Source organism: Carcharhinus amblyrhynchos, chromosome 11, assembly GCF_965287045.1.
Source record: "Carcharhinus amblyrhynchos chromosome 11, sCarAmb.v2.hapA, whole genome shotgun sequence".
Taxonomy (NCBI): domain Eukaryota; kingdom Metazoa; phylum Chordata; class Chondrichthyes; order Carcharhiniformes; family Carcharhinidae; genus Carcharhinus; species Carcharhinus amblyrhynchos.
Window position 1 is genome coordinate 69181318 of NC_137334.1, and position 27902 is coordinate 69209219.

A 27902-nucleotide genomic window follows, 5' to 3' on the forward strand; every position below is an offset into this window, starting at 1 on the left:
GACTCTTTGGAGCAGTGGCATTCTATTCAATATGGCTGAAAGGAGTGAGTCATGTCTATGACTCAGTGTTGGTGTGCAGGTTCAGGAATCTTGCAGAATTTGATTGGAACACTGGGAGGTCAGCAACCATTAAAACAGTCTAAGTCGGAGTGACATTTGGAGGAAACTCAAAGGTGAAAATGGGAAATCTCTCATAACAGATATGGATTTTAACTCACAGTGAACACTGATGTCATAGTGGGCAGCCAAGAAATCAATGGGATCTGTTTTGATCACATTTGCTATTTGATCAAATGATAAAATTCCTCCAGTGGGGAAGGAGGCCATTTGGCTCATCAAACCTGCACTGACAACAATCCCACCCAGGCCTTATTCCTGTAACACCACATATTTACCCTGCTACATCCCCTGACACTAAGGGGCAATTTAGCATGGCCAATCAACCTAACCCCCACATCTTTGGATCGTGGGAGGAAACTGGAGCACCGGGAGGAAACCCACGCAGACACAGGAAGACCATGCAAACATCACACAGACAATGACCAGAGGCCAGAGTTGAACTCAGGTTCCTGGGGCTGTGAAGCAGCAATGCCACCATGCCACCATGCCACCCACTTATTGGGTTTTCGATCACAATTTGTCTGTTATTTCATATTTGTCTCATATTAATTCTGAATGTTAAAGTATAAGATGGATATTAGGCGCAACTCTTGCAAAACCTTTCCAAATGTTGTCCCCAGTGGGAAAGCTACGATTCTCAGTAGGTGCGTTGGCACAATTAAGATTGTAATCCATCCAAACTTAGACACTTTTTTTGGAGCCAGGGATGAATCCTGCCAACAAAAAAGTGAATGGGACCTAAAGGCACCACCTAGGCTGGCTCCTCAGAGATCAGGACATCATTTTTACAGAGTACTCTGATTGCCAGACTACTTTACAGACCACCCCTCTCCTGGTTACTGACAAAGACCGACCAATCCCCTAATTGCAGGCAACAGCCCCCTCACCAGCACTAACAACTCCCCCCAAAGTGATCATATCGAAGGGCAACTAGGAATGGGCAATAAATGCTGGTCAGCTAGTGATGCCCATGTCCCATAAATGAATACAAAAAAATAAAAATTTGCTACAGGTTTCACACCAGGAGTTTGGATTTCTGTGTGATGAACCTGAAGAGGAACAGCTGAAGAGGCTTTAAGGCATTATTTTCTGCAGGCTTTTTCTGCTCCTGCTGCTTGAGTAGTTAGTATCCCGTGTAGATTTACTTGTAGTTTCTCTCTGTGTCTTGAAGTAAAATATTTGTTATCTGTAGACAGTTCACATCAGTAACCCACTGACCACTGTCAACCCAGAATGATTTAAAGCTAGCAGCCTTTCTGTATAATGGAGAATTGATATAGAATCAGTTCACACTTGCTTATGATCAGCTGGCTTCTGCAGCTTGCTATTGTTATGTATCAACATTGTGGACTTTGTGCATAGCCTGGTGAAGACAGACAGGATGAAGTGAGTGATATGAGTATGCTGGACTGGTGATTAAATATTGTGCCTGCACTTCTGGACCCCCTTGCTGACAGCATGCCTACAAATTTTAGCTGCCGGCCTACTAGATCATTCAGAGGGTATCTCATCTGTACATAATTGATGAGGTTCCAAGTACAGTGTTTGGTGTGGAATCTCACCACTCAGGTCAGTGGGAAAGGCACTGTCAGAGTCAGTGTCACCTGACACCAGATTTAGTCTTAAAATTTGAGAATTCTAGTCAGAATGTGAACAAGGCCAGACCTGAAGAGCCAATTGCTGTTTCTCTCAGAGAACACCCTAATTGTGCACTAAAATTACATTAATTTTATAGATTAGAAAATCTATAAGGGCTTTTGCCAAGTAAAGGGTGATTTAGCTGTGTTATTTAAGCCTAAATATGTTTGGAAAGGTTCAAGATGCACTGTTAATTGTATCATGGCATTCTTGTATTTAAGTTTAATTCTAAAAAATTGTTTATTTAAATAAACGTTTTACTTTTATATAAAATCATTCCAGTTCATCTGAGAAGTTGCTCCTTGATTTCAGAAAACCTGCTCATAATGCCAAACCACTTAAAGTTCATTTATTAGTCACAAGTAGGCTTACATTAACACTGCAATGAAATTGTTGTGAAAATCCCCTAGTTGCCACACTCTGGCACCTTTTCGGGTACACTGAGGGAGAATTTAGCGTGGCCAATTCACCTAACCTGCACGTCTTTGGACTGTGGGAGGAAACTGGAGCACCTGGAGGAAACCCACACAGACACGGTGCAAAATCCACACCGAGAGCGACCCAAGCTGGGAATCGAATCTGGGTCCCTGGCGCTGTGAGGCAGCAGTTAGCACTGCTAACCACTGTCACTGTGCCGCCAGCTATTTTATGTTTCCCTTTGGGATTTGGGCAGCTTGGCAATTATTATCTGCTCTGCTGTCACACTTAATCTTGGAATGCAACAGCTAATAAGGATAAAGATGGCAGAAGCAAAATGAAAGCACTTTCATATATCCTGCTGCATCCAAAAATAAACAAGCTACTGGTACTTATATGAATTTAAATGTGCTTTCAATGAGGAATTTTGGATGTAGGCACCAAGTGAAAATGTGCAGATTGGTCATTTGAGAGTTTCATCAAAGTGACTCCATTACAAGATGTTTTAAAAGCTGCATTAGTTCACACAGGGTTTTTAATTTTCAATCTGATGAAGTATTGTTTTATGAGTTTAAGAGCAGCATATCTGAATGGATTTAAAACATTGGTACAAGCACAATGCAAGACTTACTTGATCTTAATACCAACAAATCTCAAGGAGTAATATATAAGTATTAAGACAGTTCCAGGTGAAATTAGCTGGATAATATCTGACACATTGAAATGAAGTCAATTGTCAACCACAAAGAAATGCAAATCATTGTTGAAAATAACTTTCCCGTTTTCCTCTCTTGAGCATTGAGGATGACGTAGGTAATGAAGAACCTCAGCTTTCAGATCCACTGGGGCAGTTTTCCTAAAATCTGCCACATCTGTGAGGAAATCCAACAGAAGTCCTCCATTTTCAATCCCTTCAATGAAACACTCTGTGATATCCATGTCAGAGGGAAGTTCATAGATCCGATACTTCACTCTCATTTCATCAAGAACATTTTGGGCGCCAAGAAAACCACTTTTGGTAGGAAATCGGGATCCAAATTTTTTCCAAAGTGAATGCCATCCGCCATTACCTGTTATCAGTAACATTTGAGATATATTTATTAAAAAAAATTATTGAAATTCAGATATGCGGAAATAAGGGGGTTTCAAGATGATCTTCACAATTTGAGGGTTTTTGTTGTTTTTGTGGAAGATGGGCATCATTAGCTGGCCAGCATTTATTGCCCATCCCTAGTTGCCCTTGAACTGAGTGGCTTGCTAAGCCAGTCATTGAGCAGTTGAGAATCAACCACATTATTGTTGCTCTGTAAGATATGAGTAGTTTGATAAGTCTCATGAAGAGGCTTTGAATCTTGTTTAGCTTAATAGTAAGTTTTTTGTAATTCATTGGGCATTGCTCATTGGCCAGCATTTATTGTCCATCCTTAGTTGCCTGAGGGAAATTGAGAGTCAACCACATTCCTGTGGCTATGGAATCATATGTGGGCCAGGCCAGGTAAGAACAGCAGAGTTCCTTCCCTAAAGGACATTAGTGAACCAGATGGGTTTTTTTGGGATTTGACTATGATTCATGGTCATCAGTCGATTCTTAACCCTAGAGTTTTATACTGAGTTCAAATTCTACCATCTGCCATGGCAGGATTCGTACCCGGTTCCCCAGAACATTAGCTGAGTTTCTGGGTTAATAATCAAGCAATAATACCACTAAGTCATTGCCTCCTCTGAGTGGGCAAACACATGGCAGATGCAGCACAACGTGGCTAAAACATGAAGTTATACATTTCGGTATGCAAACAGAAAGGAAGAGTAGTATTTAAATTGAGATATATTAGGAACTGTGGATGTACAAAGGGACTTGGGTAAGTTTGTATGATAGTTAGTCAAAGTGGTGCAGCAAGCAATTAGGAAAGCAAATGGTATGTTGGCTTTCAAAGGATTCAGAAGTAGTTATGTCTTGCTGCAGTTATGCAGGGCATTGTTAGACCACACCTGGTTTATTGTGTGCAGTTTTGGTCTCCTTACCTGAGAAAGAATATACTTGTCATAGAGGGAGTGTAGCAAACGTGATATCACTAGGCTGATATCAAGTTAAGCATTGTATTTCTCAGCCTGTTTACTAATTTGCTACATATTTCATTTGAGTTCAAATTTATCTTGCACATTGGCCTTGAATGAATATTCAACATTAATTTTTCTCATATAAAGAAATCCTTTTTAAAATCTTATAACATATTAAAATTGTTAATATAATTCAGTTACTCAATAAATATTTATCCGATGTTAAATTGATTCCTAAAACTAATTCCTAATCTACCTCATCTCGTCTAATGTTAAATCCCATCTACAGTCTCCCTACCTAAGAAAGGATATAATTGCCATAGAGGCAGTGTAGCAGCTGTTCACTAGGCTGATATCAGAGTAAGCAGGACTGCCCCATGCGCAGAAATTGGTTTGACTGGATCTATATGCATGAGAGTTTAGAAGGATGAGAGGAGATATGACTGAAACATATTGGACAGACTAGATGCAGGGAGGATGTTTTCCCTGGTTGGGGAGTGAGGAAGTAGTATCAAGATATGGGGACAGAGATGAGGAATGTTTTCTTCACTCAAGGGGTAGCGACATGTGGAATTCTCTACCACAGAAGTCTGCAGAGACCAAGTCACTGAATGTATTCAAGAAAGAGATAGATCATTTTTAGATTTTAATGGTATCACGGGATATAGAGAGAAAGCAGGAATATGGCATTGAGATTGAGGATCAGCCATGAACGTGTTGAATGGCAAGTAGGCTCAAATGGCTGAAGTGCCTACTCCTGCTCCTAGTTTCTAAGCTTCCCAGTGATTCCATGGATTGTGTGGATTTTTTCTGTTAAAATTATTTCTTGGTAGTTTTTTTTTAAATCATGATTTTGACAAAGAAAATAACATGTTGTAACATTGGCTTTGCCATGCTAACCCAAAATATTTAGTGTATATATACCTTTATGGTCAGAATACATTAGGAAGGTGTTTGGAAATTGATGCATTGTTCGAATACCATTGATTTTGATTTACTGAGTTAGGAAGAAACACATCCTCTTTCTAATTTCTCCAATCACAAATCACAGAAAATTGCAAAACAAAAAATTGGCCTGTTTATCAACTGCTCCTCCCAACATTTAATTCCATTCTAGCTCATTCCACATTCCTGTTCACATTCCTCCTTGTTGAAATATTTTGTTCCCTATTGGAAGTACCTATTAACTCTGCTTCAGCCATGCCTTGTGCAGAGAATTCCACAGTCCATATAAAGCAATTTTTCTTGCCTTTAGATTTTTGTGATTATCTTTAATATGTGGCCTCTTGTTACTCTCTCACTAATTGAAATATTCTGTCACTAACTATTCAGTCAAAACCTTGAAGACTTCTGTCAGATCTTCTTTTCTTTTTTCCATTGAAAGAAGTGCCAACTTCTGGAAGTCTTTCTTCCCTAGGTAATCATTCATCACCATTATATATGGGACAAATCTAAGCTGCAATTTTTACATTGCTATTTATAGCCTTCCCAACCCCTAAAATTGCAGGCAACATCCCATGTTTGACCTAATTAAGGTTATTATTCAGATTCCACATATGAGACACTAATATGACAGTGTGATATGGGCAGGGCGATGTTCGGTGAAGGAAATCATGTGTTGCGAGAGACAAAAAGGGCTTTCTGATTCTGCTGTGGAGATTCTGGTGAGGAGAAGGGATACTATTTTCCAATTGGATGGTCAGAGACCACTCCAGAATATTGGGGAATGTGTGCGTTAAGAAGCGGGAGAACATATTCGAGGGACTTGCATGTAACATTTGGAGCTATCCATTGGTACACAATTATTCATGTAACATTACGTTTTCAGCACCATTTATAAGTCTTCCTTTTGACTCTTGAGGCCACTCAGTAATTTAATTTACAGCAAAAATATCAGTTACCAGAGGTTTCAGAGCCAATCACAAGAGGATTTTAGTGATCACAATTACTCAACTTATAATGCCCAGCATTCTCTATTTTCTAGTTCAAGGTCAATTCATTGTGTACATTGGCTTTTTTTTAGAATCATAGAAATGTTACAGCACAGAAGGAGGCCATTCAGCCCAACACATCCATGCCAGCCTGAAGACACCAAGATGCCTTTTCTAATTCCACCTTCCTGCACCCAGCCCATAGTCCTGTAGCTTAAAATATTTAGGCTGCAGATCCAGTTACTTTTTAAGAGTTTAGAATCTCTGCCTCCACCATCAACTCAGGCAGTGAATTCCAGACACCCACCACCCTCTTCATAAAAAAGTTCTTCCTCATGTTCCCTCTACACTTACTGCCACTTATCTTGAATCCATGTCCCCTGGTTCTAGAACTCTCTATCAAGAGAAACAACTTTATCCTGTCCACTATATCTCTTCCCCTCATAATTTTGTACACCTCTACCAAGGAGGTTCAAAGAACTGTTCCAATAGTTACAATTTTTTGCATGCAGAACAGATTATATAAAACTAAATATCAGGAGGAAGATGAATAGGAATGATAGGGCATTTGATTATCACTTTTTCTGTAGAATTTCAGTCTGCACAGGCATGAGGGTGCCTGGAAACTAGAAATCAAAAATACAGGAAAATCACATACCGGAAGACTGGATTATTAGAAGTTTGCCATTAGTTTCCAGGAGACTGTGAAAGTACTTGATGGTATCAGGCACACTTTCTACAAAATACAACATCTAGACAAGAATGAGAAAAAACACCAGAAATGTTCTCATACAAGACAAATACATACGTTAAAATTAATTGTGATACATCCCTCACTGTGATCTTGGAATTCAAAATGGGACCAAAGGGATATCCTAGTAGATTTCAGAAGCTGCTTTTGTCAGGATTGATCCCTGCATTCTCCAGTATGTCACATTCTCCGGGATGAGTTTTGAATTAGCAGTAATAGAATGTTTGGTCCTAGTATACCAATCTTATTTAAAAAATGAGAAACTGATTGTTGTAATATCACAGTATTGTATTTTCTTCCCAATTAAAGTTAAAGTTTATTTATTAGCATCACAAAGTTTACTTATTAGCATATATTAACACTACAATGAAGCTACTGTGAAATCCCCTAGTTGACACACTCCCGTGCCTGCTCAGGTGCATTGAGGGAGAACTTAGCATGGCCAATGCACTTAACCAGCACATCTTTCAGACTGTGGGAGGAAACCAGAGCACCCGAAGGAAACCCACGCAGACACAGGGATAACATGCAGACTCCGCACAGGCAGTGACTGGGGAATCGAATCTGGGTCCCTGGTGCCGTTAGGCAGCAGTGCTAACCATTGTGCCACTGTGCTGCCCCTCACTCTAAAGGCACTGACTTATGATCTGCTACAGTCTCATATGTTGACAGGCACCAGAACTGAACCAAAGAGCTATATTTCCTCCGTGAGCATAAAAATTAAATGAGTCAGAATTATAGGATCATAGGATCCCTGCAGTGCAGAAGGCGGACATTTGGACCATTGAATCTATACCAACCTTCTGATAGAACATCTTACCCAAGCCTGCCCCATCTCCTATCTGCCAAATCCCAAATATTTCCCCTCTAATCCCCGAGCCTACACATCTTGGGATGTGAAGGAGCAATTTAGCATGGCCAACCCACTTAACCTGCAAATCAGTTAATTAATAATGGGCAACTACCTCATAGCCAAACTGACATTCCCCTTCACCCATTGTGCACAAATAGGTAACTTCAAATAGGAACTGCTGGACTATTACCAGAAACCAGAATTCTGCCCGATTTCCTCCCTCCATTTCTCAAGGTTATATAAGCCAATTTTATCTTATAGCATGGAAACAGGCCCTTTGGCCCAATTTGCCCATGCTGCCCTTTTTTTTAAACCCCTAAGCTGGTCCCAATTGCCCACATTTGGCCCATATCCTTCTATACTCATGTAACTGTCTAAATGCTTTTTAAAAGACAAAATTGTATCTGCCTCTACGACTACTTCTAGCAGCTTGTTCCAGACACTCACCACCCTCCGTGTGAAAAAATTGCCCATCAGGACACTTTTGTATCTCTCCCTTCTAACCTTAAACATATGCCCTCTAGTTTTAGACTCCCCTACCTTTGGGAAAAGGTATCGACTATCTGCATTGTCTATGCCCTTTATTATTTTATAGGCCTCAATAAGTTCACCCCCAGCCTTCTCTGCTCCAGAGGAAAAAAGTCCCAATCTATCCCGCCTGTCCTTGTAAGCAAACCATCAAGTCCCTGTAGCATCCTCGTAAATCTTTTCTGCTTTCTTTCTAGTTTAATAATATTCTTTCTATAATAGGATGACCAGAACTGTACACAGAATTCCAAGTGTGGCCTTACCAATGTCTTATACAACTTCAAGAAGTCGCCCCAACTCCTGCATTCAATGCTCTGACCAATGAAACCAAGCATGCTGATTGCCTTTTGCACCACTCTGCCCACCTGTGACTCCACTTTCAAGGAGTTATGAACATGTACCCTAGATCTTTTTGTTCTGTAACTCTCCTCAATACCGTACCATTAACTGAATAAGTTGTGCCCTGATTCAATCTACCAAAATGCATCACCTCACATTTATCTAAATTAAACTCCATCTGCCATTCGTCTGCCCACTGGCCAAATTGATCAAGATCCCATTGCAATCAGAGTTAACTTTCTTCACTGTCCACTACACCACCAATCTTGGTGTCATCAGCAAACTTACTAACCATGCCTCCTATATTCTATCCAACTGATTAATATAAATGACAAATAACAGTTGACCCAGCACTGGTCCCTAAGGCACATCGCTGATCACAAGTCTCCAGTTTGAAAAACAACCTTCTACAGCCACCCTCTGGCTTCTGTCATCAAGCCAATTTTGTCTCCATTTAGCTACCATACCCTGGAAACCGTGAGATTTAACCTTATGCAACAACGTACCATGCAGTATCTTGTCAAAGGCCTTGCTGAAGCCCATGCAGACAACATCAATTGTACTGCCCTAATCTACCTTCTTGGTTACCATTTCAAAAGCCTCAATCAAATTTGTGAGGCATGATTTTCCACTCTCAAAGCCGTGCTGACTGTCCCTAATCAGACCTTGTGTCTCTAAACACCTATAGGTCTTGTCTCTCAAAATACCTTCTAACAACTTACCCAGTGCAGATGTGAGGCTCACTGGCTTGTAGTTCCCAGGTTTTTCCCTGCCGTTCTTTTTAAACAGAAGCACAATATTTGCTACCCTCCAATCTTCAGGCACCTCACCTGTGACTATTGATGATTCAAATATCTCTGTTAGGACACCTGCAATTTCCTCCCTAGCCTTCCACAATGTCCTGGGATACAATTCATCAGGTCCTGGGGGTTTATCTACCTTGATGCGCTTTAAGAATTGCAGCACCACTTTCTCTGCAATACGTACATTCCTCAAGACATCACTATTTATTTCTCCAAGTTCCCTAACTTCCATGCTTTGTCAACAGTAAATACTGGTGAGAAATATTCATTCAAGATCTCACCCATCTCTTGTGGATCCACAAATAGATGACCTTGTTGATTCTTAAGAGGCCCTACACTCTCTCTCCTGTTACTTTTTTACCCTATATGTATTTGTAGAAGCTCTTTGAATTCTCCTTTGCCTTTTTTGCCAAAACAATCTTGTGTCCCCTTTCTGTCCTCCTGATTTCTCTCTTAAGTCTATTCATACACCCTCTATACTCTTCAAGGGATTCACTTGATCCCAGCTGCCTATGCATGTCATGTGCCTCCTTCTTCTTCTTGACCAGAGCCTCAATATCCCAAGTCCCAGGGTCATATCTCAATATCCCAGGGTTCCCTATTTCTGCCTGCCTTGCCTTTCACTCGAAGGGCAATGTTGTTACCCTGAACCCTGTTTAACCTACTTTTGAAAGCCTCCCACTTACCTTTGCCTTCTCACAGACTCCCCCAATTAATTTTTGAAAGTTCCTGTCTGATACCATCAAAATTGGCCTTGCCCCAATTTAGAATTTTAACTTTTGGGCCAGACTTATCATTCTCTATAGCTATCTTAAAACTAATAGAATTATGGCCATTGGTCCCAAAGTGATCCCTCACTGACACTTCTGTCAGCTGCCCTTCCTTATTTCCCAAGAGGAGGTCAAGTTTTGCCCCCTCTCTAGTCAGGCCATCCACAATCTGAATGAGAAATTCCTCCTGAATACACCCAACAAATTTCTCTCCATCCAACCCTGTAATATTATGGCTGTCCCAGTAAATGTTGGGAAAGTTAAAATCCCCTACGATTACCACCCCATTTTTCATGGAGATATGTAATCTCCTTACGTATTTGCTCCTCAATTTCCCACCAACTATTTGGGGGCCTATAGTACAACTCTACCGAAGTGATTTCCCCTTCCTTATTTCTCAGTTCTACCCATATAGACTCAATGGCCAAACCCTCAGATATATCCCCTCTCAGAACTGCCATGATGTTTTCCCTAATCAAAAGTGCAACTTCCTCTCCTCTCTTTACCTCCTCTTTTATCTTTCCTATAGCATCTGTACCCTGGAATATTGAGCTATCAGCCGTGTCCTTCCCTTAGCCATGTTTTCGTAATTGCTATAATATCCCAGTCCCACGTATCCATCTATGCCCTGAGTTCATCTGCCTTGGCCATCAGGCCTCTTGAATTGAAAGAAATGCAGTTTAATCTAGACTTCCCTTGCTCTCTGTCTTATTTTTGCCTGATCTGCCTGTTACTTGTAATGACTCTAGTCTTATCTTAAAGATATCAGCAAGCTTATCATTTGCCCAATAAAATACCTTGAGCCTCAGAAAGGGCTCCCCAAATACATTTCACAAAAAACACTTATAGCCAATATACAGAGTAGATCTCTCCATTAATCTGGAATGTAATTGAACCCCAAAGTCTCAGAAATGTATCTAACAGACTGTGCTATTGAATTGCCCAAAGCTTGCAGGCTCTTCACAAATTTTTAAGTCATATCACTTGCAACTACTTTATTTATCCACTATTTCATCTTTAATCTACATTCCATTGAAATGTATAATCATATAAACACACAGAAGAGGAGGTGACCAATTTAAACCATTGTGTCTGTGCCAGTACTTTGAAAACTCCAGGGAACTTATTATTTTGATGTCAAGTTCCTTTTCCCTTCACCCTAAGGAACATCTATCTGACTGAAATATAATCATGTGAAAACTTGGATGGATAAGTAGTTGTTTCAAAGGGCATCACTTTTTAAGGGACAATCAGGCAAACCTTTTTTATTCATTTGTGGGACATGGGCATTGTTGGCTGGCCAGCATTTATTGCCCATCCCCAGTTGCCCTTGGAGGGGTAGCTGAGAGTCAACCACATTTCTGTGGCTCTGGAGTCACCTGTAGGCCAGACCAGGTAAAGATAATAGTTTTTTTTCCCTAAAGGACATTAGTGAACCAGATGGGTTTTTCCAACAATTGACAATGGTTTCATGGTCATCAGGAGATTCTTAATTCCAAATATTTTTTATTGAATTTGAATTCCACCATCTGCCATGGCAGGATTCACACTGGGTCCTCAGAACATTAGCTGAGTTTCTGGATTAATAGTCTAATGAAAACGCCAATTTGGATTTCAACTTAATTTGGATGTTGTCAAACATTTTTAGTGTTGTTGGAGCTACATTCATCCAAACAAGTGGGGAGAATTTTATTCTACTCCTGACTTGGGCCTTGTAGATGTCAAATCTTTGGGAAGGAAGTGGTGAGTTACCTGCCATTGAATTCCCAGAAATGGGCTTGGGGTAAAGGTGGTTGAATTGAGGACCTGACCTCTGCTTGAGGCAGCTGGCATTTTCCCTCTGGACATCCTGCATGGTTTGGTGAAGACAGGTGGGCTGGAGAGAGTGATATGCTGGACTAATGTTTACATATAGCACGTTCAAACCCATGAGCTGAGGGCGGGCGGTCGAATCAGCTGCCATCCCATCAGGGAATTCAGAGGGCAACTCGCCTGTGCATAATTAATGAGGTTCCAAGTACAGAATCTCATGCGGGATCCCATCATTCGAGAATGTGGGAAAAATGCCGCCGGAGCCACCCACCACCACACTTAGTCACAGACACAGAGAATTACTGCAAACAGGTTGAAGATGAATTAATACCTCAAATGTTTTCAACTGTAAACACATGGTGTGTCATCTAAATAAATACCTTTGTATTTGGAGATTTGGTGCAGATTGGGTTCCACCGCCTCATTATGAATTGAAACGCCTGGATGTTTAGATTGAATTTTGCCAAGAATTTCAAAGTCTATTTTACCTGAATGAAAAAAAACGGAACACTTCTGAACACATCTTACCATGAATTCATTACAGCACATTTTCAATCAAAGTAGACCAGCTGCATTAAAACTGCTAGGATTTCACTTGCTTTAAATTCCAAAACTTCAGAACAATTTCAAGTCAAATCAAAGCAAGGTCTGTTTGCAAATGTATTATCAGTTAAATATATTTTCATTGACTTATGCAATTCACTCAGTCTATTTGTTTTCATTAAAGATCAAGCATATTAGGTGACTAACAGTCATAGAGTCATACAGGTTTATAGCATGGAAACAGGTCCTTCGGCCCAACTTGTCCATGCCACCCTCTTTTTTAATGACAAAGCTAGTCCCAATTGCCCACCTGTATCCCTCGATACCCATTTCACCCATATAACTGCCTAAACGCTTTTTAAAAGGCAAAATTGTACTCGCCTCTACAGCTGCCTCTGGCAGCTCGTACCAGACACTCACCACCCTCTGTGTGAACAAATTGCCCCTCTGGACACTTTTGTATGTCTCCCCTTTCACCTTAAACTTATGCCCTCTAGTTTTAGACTCCCCTACATTTGGGAAAAGATATTGACTATCTAGCTGATCTATGCCACTCATTATTTTATAGATCTCTATAAGATCACCTCTATGCTTCCTGTGCTCCAGAAAAATAAAATCCCAGTCCATCGAGCCTCTCTTTATAACTCAAACCATCAAGTCCTGGTGGCATCCTAGTAAGCCTTTTCTGCACCCTTCCTAGTTTAATAATATCCTTTCTATAATAGGGTGATCAGTATTCAGTATTCCAAGTGTGGCCTTACCAATGTCTTGCACAACTTCAACAAGATGTCCCAACTCCTATATTCAATGTTCTAAACAATGAAACCAAGCATGCTGAATCTTCACAACTCTGTCCACCTCTCCACTTTCAATGAGTAATGACCCTGTACTCTTAGATCTCTCTGTTCTATAACTCTCCTCAATGCCCTACTATTAACTTAGTAAATCCTGCCCTGGTTCCATCTACCAAAATGCATTACCTCAGGTTTATTCAAATTAATCTCCATCTGCCATTCATCAGCCTACTGGCCCAATTGATCAAGATTCTGTTGCAATCCAAGATGACCTTCTTCACTGTCCACTATGGCACCAGTCTTGGTGTCAACTGCGAACATATTAACCATGCTTCCTAAATTCTCATCCAAATTATTAAGGTAAATAACAAATAACAGTGGACCCAACACTGGTCCCTGAGGCACACTGCTGGTCACAGGCCTCCAGTTTGAAAAACAACCCTCTACAACCACCCTCTGTCTCTGTCATCAAGTCAATTTTGTATCCATTTGGCTACCTCACCCTGGATCCCATGAGATTTAATTTTATGCAACAACCTACCATGCAGTACCTTGTTAAAGACCTTTCTAAAATCCATGTTGACAACATCAACTGCACTGCCCTCATCTACCTTCGTTACCCCTTCAAAATACTCAAATTGGTGAGACATGATTTTCCACTCACAAAGCCATGCTGACTGTCCCTAATCAGTCCTTGCATCTCCAAATGCCTGCAGACCCTATATCTCAGAATACCTTCTAACAACTTACCTATGACAGATGTGAGGCTCACTGGCCTGTAATTTCCAAACTTTTCCCTGCAGCCCTTTTTAAACAAAAGCGCAACATTTGCCATCTTCCAATCTTGAGAGACATCTGTGACTACCGATGATTCAAATATCTTTGCTAGGGGATTTGTAGCTTCCTCTCTAGCCTCCCACAACATCCTGGCATACACTTCATCAGGTCCCGGGGATTTATCTTTCTTGACGCACTTTAAGACTTCCAGCACCTCCTTCTTTTGTTATATGCACACTCTTCAGGATATCACTATTTATTTCCACAAGTTCCCTAACATTCATGCCTTTCATAACAGTGAATACTGATGAGATACAGTCATTTAGGGTCTCACCCTAGATGATCCACACATAGATGACCTTGTTGATCCTTAAGAGGCCCTACTCTCTTGCTAGTTTCTCCTTTGCTGTCTATGTGTTTGTAGAATCTCTTTGGATTCTCCTTTGACTTAGCTGCCAAAGCAATCTCATATCCCCTTTCTGTCCTCCTGATTGCTCTCTTAACTCTACCCCTACACCCTCTATACTCTTCACAGGATTCACTTGATCCCAGCTACCTATGCCTGTCATGTGCCTTCTTCTTCTTGACCAGGGCCTCAATATCCCGCGTTATCTAGGGTTCCCTAATTCTACCAGCCTTGCCCTTCACTCTGAGAGGAATGTGCTTACTCTGAATGCTGGTTAACACACTTTTGAAAGTCTCCTACTTACCAGATGTCCCTTTGCCTGCCAACAGACTCCTCCAATTAACTTTTGAAAGTTCCTGTCTGATACATCAAAATTGGCCTTGCCCTAATTTAGAATTTTAACTTTTCGGTCAGATCTATTGTTCTCCATAGTTATCTTATAATAACTGAGATACCATAATGGAATTATGGTCACTGGTCCCAAAGTGATCCCTCACTAACTCTAAGAGGAGGTCAAGCTTTGCCCCCTCTCTAGTCAGTCCACATACAGAATGAGAAATTCCCCCGAATACAGTCAACAAATTTCTCTCCATCCAAGCCTCTAATACAATGATTGTCCCAGTCATTGGGAAAGTTAAAATCCTTTAATATTACCACCCCATTTTTCTTGGAGCTATCTGTAATCTCCTTACGTATTTGCTCCTCAATTTCCTGCTGACTATTTGGGGGCCGATAGCACAACCTTATCAAAGTGATTTCCTCCTTCTCATTTCTCAGTTCTACCCATTTGGACTCAGTGGGCGAACCCTCAGATATATCCCTTCTTAGTACTGCTGTGATATTTTTCCTAATCAAAAGTGCAACTCCCCGCACCCCCCGTCTCTTACCTCCTGTTCTACCTTTCCAATAGCATCTGTACCCTGGAACATTGAGCTGCCAGTTCTATTCCTGCCTTAGTCATGCTTCAATAATAGCTATAATATCCCTGTCCCATGTACCCATCCCATGCCCTGTATTCATCTGTCTTGCTCGTCAGGCCTCTTGCATTGAAATAAATGCAGTTTAATGTGGGCTTCCCTTGCTCTGTGCTCTGCTTTTGCCTGAACTGAATAGTACCAACATTGCTGCCACTGCCTTTACTATGTAAAGTGCTCCGTTTAATTTCTGCCCTGTCCTCAACCTTCTTTTCTGTCTCCCTACTGCTTTGGGTACCACCCCCCTGCCAGAGTAGTGTAACCCTCCCGAGTGCCTCGAGCAAATCTCCCTGCCAGAAAATTAGTTCCCCTCCAGTTCAGGTGTAACCCATCCCTCTTGAACAGGTCATCCCTTCCCTAGAAGAGATTCCAATGATCAACAAATCTAAAATCCTTGCACCAACATGTTCATCTGCCAAATCTTCCTATTTCTACTCTCGCTAGCAAGTGGCACCGCCAGTAGTCCAGAAATTATTACCTTCAAAGTTCTACACTTCAGCCTTCTGCCTAACTCTCTACATTCACTCTTCAGGACCTCATCCCTTTTCCTACCTTTGTCTTGGTACCAATGTGTACAATGACCTCTGGCTGTTCACCCTCTCCCTTAAGAATGTCCTGCAACTGCTCAGAGGCATCCATGACTTTGACGCCAGGGAGGCAACACACCATCCTGGAGTTTCAATTGCGGCCACAGAACCAACTGTCTGTGCCTCTAACTAGCGAGTCCCCTTTTACTATAGCTCACTTGCTCTTTGTCTGACCCTGCTCAACAACAGAACCAGGTGTGCTGCTACAGGAATAACAAACACAGGAAAACTATCCCAATATTAGTTAGACAGTGGAGATAGTGTATTGCAGCTTGGTATAGCCCCTGCTCTGACCAAGATCGCAAGAAAATACAAAAGATTGTGAGCGTAGCCCAGTCCATCATGCAAACCAACCTGCCATCCATTGAACCCATCTACACTTTTGCTGTCTCGAAACAACAGCTATGCGCCCATGTACCCTGGACATACTCTTTCCCATTTTCGTCCATCAGAAAAAAATACAAAAGTCTGAGATCACGTATCTACCAACTTAAGAACAGCTTCTTCCCTGCTGCCATCAGACTTTTGAATGGACTTACCATACATTAAGCTGATCTTTCTCTACACATGATCTGTAACTGCAACACTATATTCTGCACTCTCCCCTTCCCTTTCCCCCCCATGTACTCTGTGAACGATATGTTTTGTCCATATAGTGTGCAAGAAACAATGGGAGGAATTCTCCCGTCCCGCCTGCCATGGGAATCACAGTGGGCGGAGGGCAGATCGTGCAAAGGTCCATTGACCTCAGGCAGGGTTCTCCAGTTTGTTGGCAAGTGCGGCCAATACTTTTCACTGTATCCCAAAACATGTGAAAATAATAAATCAAATCAAATCAAATCAAAGGGAATGGAGTTCATTCTATGTGTGCAATGCTCTTTCTAAACTTACATGTAAATGTCCCAGGAAGGGGAGATTCACCACTGGATTCTCTTCAGCTCCAAGCTGTTAAGAACTGGAATACAGGGAAACTGTTAGCTCAGTGGAGCCAGGGTTCAGGTAAGTCACAGAACAGGGATTTTTCCATGGTGCTGAGTGATTGCAGCTGAGTAAAAGACCTGACACAGTTGAGGTCAGCAAGCCCAGTTGGGTTGCCATGACACAGCAGAAACCTGAGGTCAGTGTCAACTTAGTGAAAGTCAAGTGCAGTTGGCAGCTCCATGAGAGGCAGTTATTGGCAGCAGTGTGGTTCAGGGACCAGGACGGTGCCACAGTTTAGCCTTTCGAGGAAAGCTTGGCCAGCAGACAGGTGTCAGTAGTAGGTCAACTCAGCTAGAAAAAAAAATGTCCGGTTCGAGGAAGTGTTTGGAATAGTGGGCCTTTTAGGAGAAGGTTGTCCCTTTGGAAATTGAATGAAGCAGAACTACTGTCAGCTGAGGCTCAGACTTGACTTGAAAGGACAGGAGCTGCAATTGCCCATGAGGAAGACAGATTTTCAAAGAAATTTTATGACTCACAGTGGCAACGGGATGGACTGGTAGCACAATGGTTAACATTGCTTCCTTACAGTGCCAGGGACCTGGGTTCGATACCTGGCTTGGGTCACTGTCTGTGTAAAGTCTGCATGTTCTCCTCGTGTCAGTGTGGGTTTCCTCTGGGTGTTCCCGTTTCCTCCCACAATCTGAAAGACGTGTCAGTTAGGTGCATTGGCCTTGCTAAATTTTCCCTCACTGTACCTGAACAGGCACTGGATTGTGACAACTCTTAGAGTAACTTCATTGCAGTGTTAATTAAGCCTACTTGTGACACTAATAAATAAACTTTAACTTTAACCGATGTCTGAGTGAATTGTTTAGAAATTTGAGGGATTTGTCTTGGTAGTTGCGTTCACCATTCAATGTGCAGTTTAGGTGTCTTTGACCACAGCAGGCATGTTTATTCATGCTTACCTCACATTAATCCTGGATTTTAGATTATGAGATAGATAATATTGAGTGCTTGCCTCATTTATTCTTTTAGAAGAAAGATTCTTCTGTTTGATTGAAACTGTGAAATATTGTGGGCAAAATTTTCCAAAAAAATGGCAAAGTGTCATGTTCTGACTGAAAATTGGAATTGGATCAATTGTGAGAAGCTTTGCAAAAATTGCAGAAGTGGAAATGTGGATAAGAAATTTTCATTTGCTATGTAATTGCCACAATTTCTGCTTCAAACTCAAATTTGACTTGCTTCTTTTTGCCATGTGTATGTAAGATTTATCAACAATGTTATAAAGCCTATGGATATCTTGTAACATGTACGCGCTGTCTTGGTTTCATTCAAATGATACTTTCTCAAATGAAAAACTAGTTCATCTTTCAGGAGACAAAATCTAAAATTAGCCTCGAGTATGAAGTTACTGAGTGGACAATGATAGTTTTTCCAGTATAATCATTTATGCCCATTTCCTGCTTATTCCCTGATAACAAAATGGGAATCCAGGGCAGAACTTCAGGCAACAGTGCATCCCCCACCAACCACCCAGACAGTAGAGGGTGAGCAACTTCGCCACAGCCATTTCTGGAAACCTCAATGCAATTACATGACCATTAGACAAATAATCATCTGGTCCCAGGTCTTCGGTCCCCTCAAGCAACCCGGTGTGCATTATTCCTGTGTTTTCCATTGAATAATATAGAAAAATCCATAAACATTCATTACTTAACCCCTTTCTTCACATCGTAGAAAATCGACATTTGATTACCCTATGTAGGATAATAAAATAGATGTATCATGAATACAATAGATATATAATTAGACATAGAACAATGGAGACTGCAGGACCTACCTGAACCACTTCCTACACTCAGGACGTTGAGGCAGGTAGCTCCCATTTTCCCGATGCTGCGAAGAAAATCAAGTTTTATTTTTGGAGGACATGAATGAATCTGAAATGAAATTTGTAACAAATGACTTCACTGAACAATGGCTGAGTAGACCTTAATTTTAATGTGCAAGTGGCCAGAAGTTCATTTATAAACTTGCAAAACAATAGTAATCAAATCAAGGTGGCCAAGGTGATTAAGAAGGCATATAGCATGCTTGACTTCATCGGAAATGCCATTGAGCAAAAGAATTGGGAAATCATATTGCAGTTATGTAAAACCTTGGTTAGGCCACATTTGGAGTACTCTGGCCGCCACGCTACCAGAAGGATGTGGAAGCTTTGGAGAGAGTGCAAGGAATTTTAAGGAGTATGTTGCCTGGTCTAGAGGGTGTTGACTATGTGGAGAGATTGAACAAACTAGGATTGTTTTCACTGGAAAGACAGAGGCTGAGGGGAGACCTGATAGAGGTCTACAAAATTATGAGAAACATTGATAGGGTGGATAGTTAGAGGTTTTTACCAAGAGTGGAAGTGTCAATTATAAGGGGCACAGGTTCAAGGTGAGAGGAGGAAATTTAAGGGAGATGTGTGGGGGAAGTTTTTCATGCAGAGAGTGGTAGGTGCCTGGAATGTGCTGCCAGAGGAGGCAATGGAAGCAAGCACATTAGCAACGTTCAAGAGGCATCTGGATAGATACACGAAAAGGGAGGGAATAGAGGTTTATGTTCTGAGTAAGGGCAGAAAATCTTGTTTTTAGTTTAGTCATGACATAAAAGTTGGCATGGGCTTGGAGGGCTTGGAGGGCCTCTTCCTGTGCTGTACTTTTCTTTGTTCTTTGTTTTTGTTCATTTGAAGTATTTCAACCAATAATGAAGAAGAAAATGAGCTGAAGTTTACAATAGCAATGATGGTGAAACTGTCAGCATTCCCTGTCATTACTCCACTGAAACTGACAACAACTTCTGGAGTCAACACATACAGTTAAACACGGAAATCCAGAGGTTGTTGTCAGTTATCCTGTGCATCTACAAATGCTGCATTGTTGTGTTCCTTCCAGAATACAATCAATAAAAAGCATCCCACCTTGGGCTCTTAGTAATGTCGTAAAGTCCCTTGAATAAGTTACGTCTTATCTTTAATGGCATACCATATTTTGAATAAACAAATAAGCAGCAACACCTACCCTGAAAGTTTAATGTTAAATTTATTGAATGTCAAAATTCTTTATTATCATAAGAAATTGCACATATGCTTTAATTTTTGTTAAAGAATATGGTTCTTTAGCTTCCACCTTAATCCCATGCCCCAATTATTGGGTTCAGTGGGCTTTACTTTCTGGATTTGTCTCTGCCAGAATAAGGCAATGTAATGAGTTGGCACCATTATTATTATATATTATTATTATAATCATGAATCACTTGACCACTGACAAATAGTTGGCAGCAGTGTGTACCAACCAAAGGATGTACTGCAGGAATCCAACAAGGTTCCTTAGGCAGCACCTTCCAAACCCATGACCTCTACCACCTACAAAGGCAAGGCAGCAGACACATGGTTACATGAAGTTACCCTCCAAGACACACACCACCCTGACTTGGAAATATATCATTGTTCCTTCATTGTCATTGGCACAAACACTCTCCCTAACAGCACTGTACGTGTACCTACTACACATGGACAGCAGTTATTCAAGAAGACAGCATAATACCACTTCTCAAGGGCAATTCGAGATGGCCTATGAATGCTAGTCTAGCCAGTGAAGCCTAAATTCCTTGAAGAAATTGATTCTTAGAGACTATAAGATACATGTCTTTCCAAAGTTCTGGCCTCTTACACATCTTTGATGTTAATCCTTTGGCTACCAAGAACTTAAGCTCTGGAAATCTCTCTCTAATTCTCTCCTCTCTGTTACATCATGTGTTTGAAGTCTAGACAGGGTTCTTTGGGCCTTTTGATTCTCCCAAATCAAGTTGCTTGAGGCTCTTGTTTGCTCTATATTTGTAAAGCTATGACATATATTTAGGAACATCTGCATGAGGTTAAAACATCTCCTTTCTCCAGACTCTGTTACTCAGTCCTCTGATGTTAAATCCTAATTACATCACATCATATGCTTCTGAAGTTAGCCCTTTACTTTTGAGAGATCCTTTGTATGCTTAGACCTATCTGCTTCAGTCTATGCAAAGATTTCATTTTAAGATATGACAGCCCATGCAATTACATTTAAGTACTGGACCGTAGACGTTAACTAACTCTGCAAGGCTTAAAAAATTGATTACGTTTTAAAACTCAGAAGGCATGCTGGATTAGCTGAAAATTGACCACATTCCTGAAAAGTACACAGCAAGCAAAACAAGTTTTGATAACAACAGTTGCAAAACCTGTTTTCTCTAGACAGAAACAGACTCACCCACAATAACAAGATAAGAATTAAAAATATAGTTTGGAACTGTGTGTTCAGTTTGTTGTTTTTGTTTTTGAGTTCAGTGTGCCCCAATACAGTACAGGGACTGGCTTAGCAGCCAGTCTCAAAGTTGGCTTTTTTCTCTTCACTTCAGTAATGATTTAAGTTTCTTTAAGTTCTGTTCGGTAAAAGAAAACCATTTTAAAAATCTCACCAGTGCTGCCTCATCTAGTCAAGGGAATGAATGGATCCTACAACTTTACAATTTCAACATTTTTATGATTTACAATTTTCTCATTTGACATACTCCTTAAAACTTCCCACTCCACCATTGTGTCAAATTTGGTTCAAGAGTGCTCCTGTGAAATACCTTGGAATGCTTTACTAGGTTTCAATGAGATTTATAACTGCAAATTTTTGTTGTATGAATGCTACCGCCTGGTGGTGCTTTTTCTTTGACAAGACATTAAACTAAGGGCAAGATATTGCCACCATCCCGTCTGCTTTCCAGTGGTAAGGGCGACTCACCATTGGCTATTAGCATCATCTTCCAGTCCTGCCAAAGTCTATGGCATCTTTAGTGTCCCACCCATCCCACCACCAAGGAACCCACCACGAGGGATCACCTCCAGCAGGACTGGAAGATCTTACCTGTGGGAAAGGTCAGAAAATCCCACCTTAAAAATCTACCTACCTTCTCAGAACATCATAGCATCATAGAATCCCTACAATGCAGAAGCAGGTCATTCGGCCCATTGAGTCTACACTGACCACAATCCAACCCAGGCCCAGGGTCAATCAACCTAACCCGCACATCTTTGGACTGTGGGAGGAAACCGGAGCACTGGGAGGAAACCCATGCAGACACAGGGAGAATGTGCAAACTCCACCCAGGCAGTGACCCAAGCCCGGAATTGAACACAGGTCCTTTGTGCTGTGAGGCAGGGTTACTAACCACCATACCCCATAAAACTTTTCAAAGGTATTAAGCAAGGATTTGTTTTACAAATTTAGTAACGCAACTGCCTGTGCTCATCCTGCATAAGTGCCATGGAAACATAGAAACTCGAAGCAGGAGTAGGCCATTCAGCTCTTCGAGCCTGCTCCGCCATTCATCTTGGCCATGGCTGATCATTGAATGCAATATCCTGATCCCCCCCTCTTCCTCCCATATCCCATGATTCCTTTAGCCCCAAGGGTAATAACTCCTTGAAATCAGACAATGTTTTGCCTCTATTACATTCAGTGGTAGTGAATTCCACACATTCACCACCCTCTGGGTGAAGAAATTTCTCCTCACCTCAGTTCTAAAAGGTTCGTCCCTTATCACCAAACTATAACCCCCAGTTTTGGACTCCACCACTATTAGGAATGTGTTGATCCTCCTACCAATCTGTAGGCCTCACATTTTTGAGTGTCCCAGTTAAACAAAGAACAAAGAACAACCCAGCACAGGAAACAGGCCCTTCGGCCCAACGAGCCCACGCCGCCATCTTAACAAAGTATTTTCCTGCACCTACCTTGCCCCGTGTGTATGCTAATGGTACCCCCATTGTAACCAGATTCAGGGGAGAATAGTGTAGGGTCAATTTGGTGCACCAATCAGCCTAAAAGCACATCTTTGGGGTGTGGGAGGAAACCGGAGCACCCGGAGGAAACCCACGCAACCACAGGGAGAATGCGCAAACTCCCACAGACACCGGCCCAAATCCATGTATCTGCATAGCTAGCAGTGATAGTCACTGAGCTGTTGTGGTGCCCGTCTGCTGGTCTAGGTTTAAGCACACACCACGACATGAAGTACTAGGCCACTCTCGAAACATCCAAGAGCAGCCCACGCACGACCCACCATGTGCATGCCCCTCGTTTGACAACAAGATGAACCGACACACCTGCGGATTAAAAGAGACAAAACATTAACATGTAGTATTACATTTCCAGTATCATCCCGAGGCTCTGACCCTTTTTAAAACCGTCGCCTATAACCCTCCATCCCTGTGTCACTCATGTGCCTATCTAAGTAAACTTTAAACAAGTCCAGCGTGCCTGCCTCCACCACCTTACTTGGTAGTGCATTCCATACCCCCATGACCCTCTGTGTGAAAAACCTCCCTCTAGTATCCATATTATACTTCTCCCCCCTCACCCTTAGCTCGTGACCCCTTGTGTTATTTGTCTCCAATCTAGGAAAAAGCCTGCCACTGTTGACCCTATCTATACCCTTCATTATTTTATACACCTCTATCAGATCCCCCCTTAATCTCCGTCTTTCTAAGGAGAAAAGCCCCAGTTTACCCAATCTTTCCTCATATCCCAGTTGTTCCATACTAGGCAGCATCCTGGTAAACCTCCTCTGCACTCTCTCCAGGGTCTCCACGTCCTTCCGATAGTAAGGTGACCAGAACTGGATGCAGTACTCCAAATGCAGCCTAACCAACGTTCTGTACAACTGAAGCATTAGATGCCAGCTCTTATACTCTATACCCCTTCCTATAAAGGCTAGCATTCCATAAGCTTTCTTCTCAACATTCTCCACCTGGGTTGCCACCTTCAGAGACTTGTGCACTTGCACTCCCAGGTCCCTCTGCATTTCTATACTCTTAATTGGTCTACCTTTTATCATGTAACTTCTCCCTGCGTTATTCCTTCCAAAATGCATCACCTCGCATTTGTCAGGATTAAATTCCATCTGCCATCTATCTGCCCAATATACCAACCTATCTATATCCTGCTGTGTCACCTGACAATCTTCCTCACTATCCGCCAATCCTGCCATGTTGGTGTCATCTGCAAATTTGCTGATCACACCACGTACGCCCTCTTCCAAGTTGTTTATATATATTGCGAAGAGAAGAGGTCCCAGTACTGAGCCCTGCGGCACACCACTGGTGACAGACCTCCAGATTGAAAAGGACCCTTCCACTACTACTCTCTGTCTCCTGTTGCCTAGCCAGTTTCCAGTCCATCTAGATACCTGTCCCTGTATCCCATGTGCCTTAACCTTTTCTACCAGCCTACTGTGAGGGACTTTGTCAAACGCTTTACTGAAATCCATATAGATGACATCAATGGTTCGCCCATCGTCAACCGTTTTTGTCACCTCCTCAAAAAGTTCTATCAGATTCGTAAGGCAAGACCTCCCCTGAACAAAGCCATGCTGCATATCCCTGGGACCTCCACTTGTCCATGGTTCATAGCCATTAACTCCTCATTCTCCCTAACCAGAAATGCATCCTCTAAACGCAGCTCTAGTTGCCTGACCCGGGCCCTCAAATGCTGCAGCTCTAAACACTTGACGCAGATGTGGGCCTTCGGGAGACGTGATGCCTCCAAGAACTCCCACATGTGGCACCTAACACAGCCAAAGCGCCTCCCCATAGCCCCTGCCATGTCCTGACCACCCTTGGAATTATATATACCGAAATAGAACACAGGAAAGATGGAACCAGCAACTCACCTTGCCTCAGCCTGCTCTCACCTAAGCCCAGCGAGCCAAAGCCCTTGTAGCTCTCACTCTGGCTGCCCACTCCCGACGCTGCCCGCTGTCTATTATTGCCTTCTTTTTATACCCCCCGCTCTCCCTTCCCGACTAGCCCCTCGCCTGACTTTCGCTACGGAAATAAAGAGTACTCACAAAAACCCCGTGAACCGGAAATACAGTCAAAAGCTTTTAAAGTAAAATCAAACACTCACCACAGCCACCAGGTACACTGCTCCGGAGAACAATGAGGTGGATCCACGGGTGAGTAGCTGATTTATACCCCCGTTCTCCCTTCCCGACTAGCCCCTCGCCTGACTTCCGCTACGGAAATAAAAAGTAATCAAAAAAACCCCGCAAACTGGAAATGAAGTCAAACATCAATTGAAGGATTCCTTTCAGTAGTCCACATGACCGCTGATGAAAGATAACTTGTTACAAATAGATCTTTCAGGAAATACAATCCAATGTAGCCAATTGGATCTGGGCTGATTTGCATCCCATTTCTTCTACTAACAATTCTAGATTTACTTCATTTTCTGTGCTAGATTCAATGGCCCAGACCTTTCCTGAGGGCACCCACCTTAGTTGTACTGTTTTTCTGGACATATTAATGGAGAAAACCCAAAGAAAAACTGCATGACATTGAACAAAAGTATCAATTGCAACATCCACTAAGACCTGACAACTGTTAGCTCAGCAGTGACCCCAATAACAAGTCAATGACTTGCAGAACAAATAATTGCAAAAGGTTATTTATTTTGTAGGTAACATTCTGCCATTATTGTTAGCTGAAGACGGAACGTGGATCACAATCAATTAAAAGCCGAAACGGTGAAACGGCAATGTTAAAAACAGAATTCAGTAAACTTCCAAAGGGAATGTTGGCCTTCATAATGAGGGGGATAGAATATAAAAGCAGGGAGGTTTTGCTACAACTGTACAGGGCACTGGTGAGGCTGCACCTGGAGTACTGTGTGCAGTTTTGGTCCCTTTATCTGCAGAAGGATATATTGGCCTTGGAGGGAATACAGAGAAGGTTCACCAGGCTGATACCGGAGATGAGGGGGTTAGCTTATGAGGAGAGATTGAATAGACTGGGCCTGTACTCGTTAGAGTTTAGAAGGCTGAGGGGGGATCTTATTGAAATATATAAGATAATGAAGGGGCTAGACAGGGTAGAGGTAGAGAGATTCTTCCCGCTTAGAAAGGAAGACAGAACTAGAGGGCACAGCCTCAAAATAAGGGGGAGGGGGTCACTTTAGAACGGAGTTGAGGAGGAACTTCTTCACTCAAAGGGTGGTGAATCTCTGGAATTCTCTACCCATTGAAGTGGTGGAGGCTACCTCGTTGAATATATTTAAGTCACGGGTAGATAGATTTCTGATAGACAAGGGAATTAAGGGTTATGGGGAGAAAGTGGGAAAGTGGAACTGATCCACTTCAGATCAGCCATGATCTTATTGAATGGTGGGGCAGGCTCGAAGGGCTAGATGGCCTACTCCTGCTCCTATTTCTTATGTTCTTATGGAACTGAGAGCATTGTTGGAGATTTTACATGTACATTCAATTATTCCGGTTACGTTTGTGTATCTTTATACTTCCAATTGATTGATCTTTAATGTTAAAGAAAATAAAATGGATAAGAATAAATGCAGTTACAACGGTCTGACAAGACCATCAATTCCCCAAAAGTTGCTGCAACAATTACTCTCCTATGCTAAGCTTTCTGTTCCGGAACATTCCAGAATTTCATATGGAAAGCACTGAAACATGAGTGAAATGTCACTTGGGATTTACAGGCATAGACTGTGATGGATCCAGGAAGCAGGAATAGCAAAAGGGAAATATGCTATCATTTTAGATGGAGGATAGGAACCATATTGTGCTCACATCAAGTGAAGAGACGTTAAACCAACAGAAACTTGTATTGGGCTGCAGTTAAACTACCAACTTAGTTTCCAATGATCATATTCGGAAGAATTTTAAAACTTCTCAACAGCTTTTAAATACACCTAGGTAAGCTAAAATAGTCACTTTCGGAATTTCCCAACCTGCATTCTGTGTATCATAAGACCATAAGATGTAGGAGCAGAGGTGGGACATTCGGCCCATCAAATCTACTTCATTATTCACGAAATCATGACTGATCTGACATGATAATCTTCAACTCCACTATGCTGCCTTATCCCCAAAACCTTTGATTCTCTTACTGAGTAAAAATCTGTCTATCTCAATATTGAACATACTTAATGAGCCAGCCTGTATAGCCATCTGCAGTAAATTCTTACTCTGAAATGATGGCCTTATTGCAAGAAAAGTAGATTTGTGTTCGGAGTCCTCTAACAGGTTTTCAGCCTCGTACAATGTTTTGTTTCTCTTTCATGATATGCCGGGCGACACGCACTGTTGACTGGAAATGTTTGCACTCTTCCTGCTTGCTGCATCGAGTGGTTAGCAGACCAGTTAGCTCCCAACAAACAGAAACAACAACAGAAAATGTTGGACAATCTCAGCAAGTCTGAAAGCATCTGAAGAGAGAGAATAGAGCCAACGTTTCGAGTCTAGATGATGCTTTGAAGAGATTAGCTAGACTTGCTGAGATTTTGCAGCAGTTTCTATTTTTGTTTCAGATTCCAGCATCGGCAGTATTTTACTTTTATCCCAAAGGTGAGGAAATGCTGGCTGTTGGGATAAACCATCACCTGAGTGCAACATTGTTAGCAGCTGTTGCAAGCCATTGTTTACAGAGAAGGAAAAACATCTACAAGTAACTAAAAATAGATTTAAAGATAGGTTTTCACTGAATAGGTAAGAAACTTCATAGTTGTTTCAAACAGGGCTATAAAAATGCCTTACCCAGTTACTATATCTAGCAGATTCTCATCAAGGAATTTTTTCATGCACTGATGTTCAGTGGACCGTTCTATAAAGAGTTCAAATGACTTAAAATACAGACTGCGGTCTAAGCAGAGGGATTTCATAGATGACTCCATCTCTGGCTCCTTGTTGTTCAGGAAAGGTAACGGTTCGGTTCACTCTGAATTTTGTTATCAGGATATAGTCGTTGCCTTGACTTGATTGGACCTTGATCTGAAAATTTGGAAACATTT

General features: G+C 41.7%; 1 pseudogene; it reads right to left on the minus strand.

Moving 5' to 3' along the window:
* Nucleotides 1–2904: 2904 nt before the first annotated feature.
* LOC145350211 (histamine N-methyltransferase-like) lies at nt 2905–27785 on the minus strand (annotated as a pseudogene).
* Nucleotides 27786–27902: the final 117 nt, after the last annotated feature.